This window comes from Grus americana, chromosome 2, assembly GCF_028858705.1.
Source record: "Grus americana isolate bGruAme1 chromosome 2, bGruAme1.mat, whole genome shotgun sequence".
NCBI classification, from domain to species: domain Eukaryota; kingdom Metazoa; phylum Chordata; class Aves; order Gruiformes; family Gruidae; genus Grus; species Grus americana.
Genome location: NC_072853.1, coordinates 64,761,587 through 64,767,629, shown reverse-complemented (window position 1 = coordinate 64,767,629; position 6,043 = coordinate 64,761,587).

Genomic DNA, 6,043 nt, shown 5'->3' with positions numbered 1-6,043 from the left:
ATGGTAAAAAGTCAGAAGAAAAGGGCAGAGCTGAACTTTGGCATTTTATATGCTTATCTCTTTTTAAACACACAGTATTAATTGTTGGTTTATTTACTGTGTAGTTATTCTCATTGTCTGTTGTTCAGGTGGTGTGAATACCCTGAGACATGAAATATAACAAGGTCTGTTACAGATTAAAACAGGATCCAATAAAGAAGACGTATTCAAAAATATAATACTGCCCCTTCAAATCAATAAATAAAGACAAGCATTTCATACACTAATGCATATATCTATGACCATTATAAATTAGTTGCTTGCCAGAAAATACACTTCTTAGCACAAGTGCCATTATTTAAAGTTGTCTGTTTAATGCACACTTAGTATATTTTCTCATCCAAAGCTGCACTGCATAATTAGACAACATCCATTCTTAAAAACTAAAGTAGATGCCAAAAATGTAATACATAAAGCATGACGTTTTACAAATTTACATCTTCAAAAGTTATGTGTGGTTTCAGATAGAAAAAAATTGCAAAAAGATCACTATATTATAATGGTCCGGGTTTCATCTTAGCTTGCTCCATCTGTCGGCTGGCAGTAATGTAAGTTATAATGCACTCATTCTTATTCAACTTCAGTGAATGGGTATTTTCCAGGGTAGTTCTATTAAGTGGACAACTAGATAGGTGTCTTAATAGTTTGCTGAATTATGGCTGTTTAAGTCTTGGTTAGATCAATGGGTTGATTGCTAGTTCTTTTCCCAGAAGGCATTTATTGTCTTCTAAGGTGAGCACAGATTTCTGTCTGTATTCCCAGCATGGATGGGTCTCCTGCAACCTATTGGTCATATGCAGCAGAAGCTCTTACCTTTTCGATGTGGGACCCATTGGGATGGCTCTCTTACTGCCATCCCACCCCGATGGGTGCGGGTATCTGTCTCCTGCTGCCCTTTTTCAGCAGTATGGAGCAGCCAAGCTGGTGCAGGTTGCCTTAGTGGGAGCTGTGACAGTCCTGTGTTCCCTTGTGGGCCTTCTCCTCCTCAACAGGCCACAACTGATCAACCAGAAAGATGAAGAAAAGTGTGGGCCCACTGCTGAAGGTTGCAGGGGACCTAGTGATGAAGGACATGGGAAAGGCTCAGTTGCTCAATGTCATCTTTGCCTTAGTTCATTGCAGAGGTCCTCACTCTGGCCTCCCAAATACCTGTGGCTGGCAGCAGTGTCTGGTAGAGTGAGGTACTGCCCATGTTAGAAAATAAGACTATGAACCAGTTTTGTAGACTGGGCATGTACAAGGCCATGGGACCAGCTGGGCTGCATTTGGTGCCACTGAGACAGCAGGCCAGTATTACTGTGAGGGCGCTCCCTGTCCTTTTTAAAGAGTTGTGGAGACCAGTGACGTGCAGAAAGATCTGGGAAACTAAAAGTCAGTCAGAGTAATGGCAGTCCCTGGGAAGATCATAGATCAAAGCCTCCCAGCACCCATTGCCAAGTGCATGAAGAACAGAACAGTGAAACAACATGTTGGTATTTTTCAAAGCCAAACTGGCCCTGATCACCTTGATTATCTTTTACAGCAAGATCACTGGCTTGATAGGTAAGAGGAAAGCAGTGGATGTCATCTACCTTGACTTTAGCATAGTCCTTGGCACAGTCTCCATAGTGCCACTGTTGACAAATCGGAAAGATATAGACTGCAAGGAAGATTACAAGGCAAGTGAAAAACCACCTGGACTGCTAGGCTCAAAAAGTAATGATCAGTGTTTTGAAGACTAGGTGGTGGATGGTTACTGGTGGCATTCTTCAGAGACTGACACTGAAGCCTGTGCTCTTTAATAACTTCATGAAAGACCTGAGTGATGGGATGGGATGCAATTTTACCAAGGTTCTGGATGACACCAAACTGGTGTGGGTGTGGGAGTGGGATGTGGAGGCTTCCAGCATGCTGGGAGCAGGGTTGCCAGTCAGAGGGGCCTCAACAGGCTGCAGAAATGGGCTGACAGGAACACCCAGAAGTTCAGCAAAGGCAAATGCAAAGTCTTGCATCTGGGATGTAAAAACTGCAGTGGTACAGGAGAGAGGGTGACTGGCCAGACTAGTCTAAAAAAGACATCTGGGAATCCTGGTGGACAAGTTCAGTATGAATCAGCAGCAGTGAAGGCCAGCTGCAATAGAAAGAGTGTAGCTAGCAGGACAAGAGAAGTGATTATTCCCTGGTGTTCAAGCCTTGTGAGACCACGTTTGATTGGTGTCCAATTTTGGGGCTCTGTAGTACAAACAAGACATAGACAATGTGGAGCAAGTCTGGCAGAGAACTGCCAGACTGGTCAGGTCACATGAGGAGAGGCTAAGAGAATGGCGCTTTCTTGGGGGGGGGGGGGGGGTGGGGGCGTGAATCTTTTTGATGACTCCAACTACCTGCCAGAAGGTTATAAAGGAGATGGAACCATCCTCTTGCCAGTGAAAGGACCAGAAGTGATGGAGTCAAGCAGCATCAATGGAAATTTCAATGAGATACACAGTAATAATGCTTCACGGTGAGAGTGATCAAGCACTGGCCCAGGTTGCCCAAGGGCTGTGAAATCTCCATCCACGGAGATATGCAGAACTCAACTAGACAATGCCCTGGGCAACCTGACCTAGCTTTGAATTTAGTATTGCTTTGAGTAAAGATTTGGACTAGATGACCTCCCTAGATTCTTAATTATTCCGTGATTCTGATCACCTAATGTGTGTTCTTGATTTTTTTTTTATGGTTCCTTCACTCTCTGGCATTTAAGAGCCATCACAGAGAATAAATTCCCTGACTCCTGGCCTGTCTCCTTTTTCCCTATTTTCCCTACGGTCTGTGGCATTTTGGCTCTGCTTCTTGTCTCACCTGGCAGCCAGCTTGTGCCTCTCAGCAGCTTTTGCATGACGCCACAGGAGAGCAAAGGCTAGTGGGCTGTACAAGCTGGCCAGCGTGCCAGGAGCCTTTGTGCTTCTGCCTGTTAATCACAAGGTGCTACTGAGGTGTGTGAGCCGGCCAGCGTGCCAAGAGCCCGTGCATCAGCCACACAAAGAGAAATGAGCTAGCAGCAGGCAGCAGCAGATTGCAGAGATGTGTCCCGGTGCTGTCAGGGGCAAGGCCTGAACCACCCACAGCAATTAGTGCAGTCAAATCAGATGTAGCAGCAGCCAGTTGGACCAAGGCTTGCTGCCTCACCTTCCCGCTGGCCTGGTAACTCCCCATGCACCCTGTCACGCAGGCACCCTCATTTCTCATTGGGAGGGGAGTAAGTATCACATTATGTTATATTTCATGATATTATATTATATACATATATTATATTATATTATATTATATTATATTATATTATATTATATATGTTACATTTTGTTACATTACATCATGTTATGTGTTGCTCTGGAGCCAATTTCCCAACCTCCCCCAGAAGTCTCCATGCTGCCACCATGTTTTACATTCTGCAGGTGTCCATGCGGCCTGTAAGATGGCTGAAGAGCCGGAAGAGGCTCGCCTTCCCCCCTTTCTTTCTCTCATGCAGTGCAACAGATTTCACTAAGCAGCTGGAATTGGAAGTGGGTGTCCTAGCATCAGGAGAGCAGGGAATGAGGTCAGATGAGAAGCTCGCTGTTGATAGCCTGCTCTTTGGTTTAGCAGAGACACTAAAGTTGGACGAGAGTGGCAAGTAATGACAGAGCTGGGTCTCCAGCATCTCTTACTTAAGGGCAGATATCTGCTCATCTTCGAGGCAGGGGCATCTCTGCCACAGTGGGTTCACCCCAGTAAATCAGCATGGTGTTGATTTGTAAATAGTTGGTCTCGTTTCCTGCATTCCTCTCTGCAAACCGAGCTTGTGCTAAGCTGCTGGAGCCCAGCCTCACTTTCCTCCAGCTGCTCACTTCCAAAAAATTATTGACATTGCCTCCAGCCCTCGGATGTTAGTGGTATTTTTGTTTTATGTCTTTCCTAACAAGTTGACGCAACTTAACAATGTTGGTCTTGTCACCAGATTATTCTTCTAAATGAGACAGTTATTCACAGTGAGTCATTGAATATTTTACAACATGGTTACAGTAGCTGCTCCGACAGGCACCTGCGTATAGATGAGAGTGTACGTACTGTCACGGCACTGTCAAATAGGAGATGTTTGCTCTACCTTTATTTATACAAATCATTCACCCCCTCCTCCCCTCCGCTCACAGTCTGCCCTTTAATTCTCATGGTACCATCTTTCCACCTTGTTACTGGGGTGGATGCACAGAGACGGCCTTACTGCTACCGCATTCCTTAGGTTCCTTCAGGTGTTTGGGGAAAATACATGTTATTGTGCAACTGGAGATGTGACCCATAGACAGTTTATTTCCTGGGAGAGCAGTGAACTTTGGGAGAGGGCATCTTTCCTTTGGGCAGGGATGGCTTGGGAAACAACGTTCTTCCAAATTTTCCCTTTTGACCCTCCTGCCTGATTTATTTTTCTGCTTCTTCTAAAGGACATTATAACCAAGAACAACCAGGATATCTGCCCAATTGCTTATAAAACCACTTTGCGGCCATCTGGTAATGAAAACCTCTAGTACCTCCCCCCCACCTGAGACCGTCCCCAGGGAATGAGTGTTTGTGTGTGTGTGAGAGTGTGTGTGTGTGCACGTGCACATGCAAGTCTACAGTAACTCTGCAGTTTGTCCAGTTTAGGAAGTAAGAGCCTAACTTAGGTTCACCCCAGATTTTTGATACGTTAGTGATCAGAAAGCCATGTTTATCATCTGGAGTAGGTGACAGGACATCAGAACTGAACCACTTAGCTTCTTTGCAAGGTATTTTCTCTCCTTTTTAACGTCTGCGATAAACCTGCTTCTCAGATATTGTGGCGCTTTAATTAATTCACATTTTAAAAGTACTTTGAGGTTCAAAGACACATGTGCTACTTGAATATAAACTATGCTTGTAAGAATTTGTAATTTCTTTGCAGTATTTTGGCTCCTATTTTCTCTCTCCTTTTTTTCCCCCTGAAAAATAATTGTCCCAAAACTAGTTAAATAGCAGTAGAGTCTGAGCAACAGCAAAAGGGCCTCTATTCTCTGTCAGCTTGTACCTTGCACTTTGTCAGCAACACCTGTAAAAAGCTGGTGTAAAATGGCAGTGCGCAGCTCTGCTAGTACTTTACACTCATTTTGCACAGAGTGAACAGACTACACAAGGTGCAGGGCCCAAAGGCCTATGTTTCTGCCCATTTGGGATATGCTCTTTGCGTCAAATCTTGAGATCTCTTCCTTTTATTAAAGTAAACCCAAAGGGGTCCCCTAGAGGCATAGCCAATATTCACTCCTTGTGGGCACACAAATCCAGGATTAGCCTGTGGCTGTTCCCAGGGAAAGTGTTCGCTGGTGAAGTCTGAGCTAGAGTCAGGCAGGTACAGTAATGGAGAAGACATGTTCTGTCTGTTTGCTCATCTGAATTAGGTGCCTACGCAATGCATATTTGTGTACCCCCAGAGTTTAGAACTCTGTCGTGCTTGTGCCCTAAAATAAGCTGTTCCTCTGAAACTGGTTTTCTTGCATGTTACCATGAATTCTCCTTCAAGTCAGGAGGATCTGACACTGAAACTATTCTCTGCTAATTTCTTCCAGCTAACACACAGAAACACTGAAGATGGGAGATCTTCCAAATTGCCAGTTCCCTAAAACTCTTATACCTTTTCTTTTTTAAAATGCCACAGTTTCAGTTTCACTAACAGAAGTAGAGGGAAAGACTGGTAGGTAAATAATTATTAAAGCTAGGTCTGAAATTATTCCAAGTCTGCACATCCTCTCCTTTGCAGGAGACGATGCTGAATCTCTAGCTGCTTCTATAGCTCACTTGTTTGCGAAGGTACTCTAATGTTAAATTGCAGCAAACCAAAACCCCATCACCAAAACTCTCCTGAATTCCAATGTTTACACCTTGTTTTGAATCCAGCTCTAGATTTAAAGAGGATAAAGGACGTCTGTCCATGTGCAAGAATTTCCTTGGATGGCTAAAAATAATAATAATTAAAAAGCACAGGAATAAACTTTCA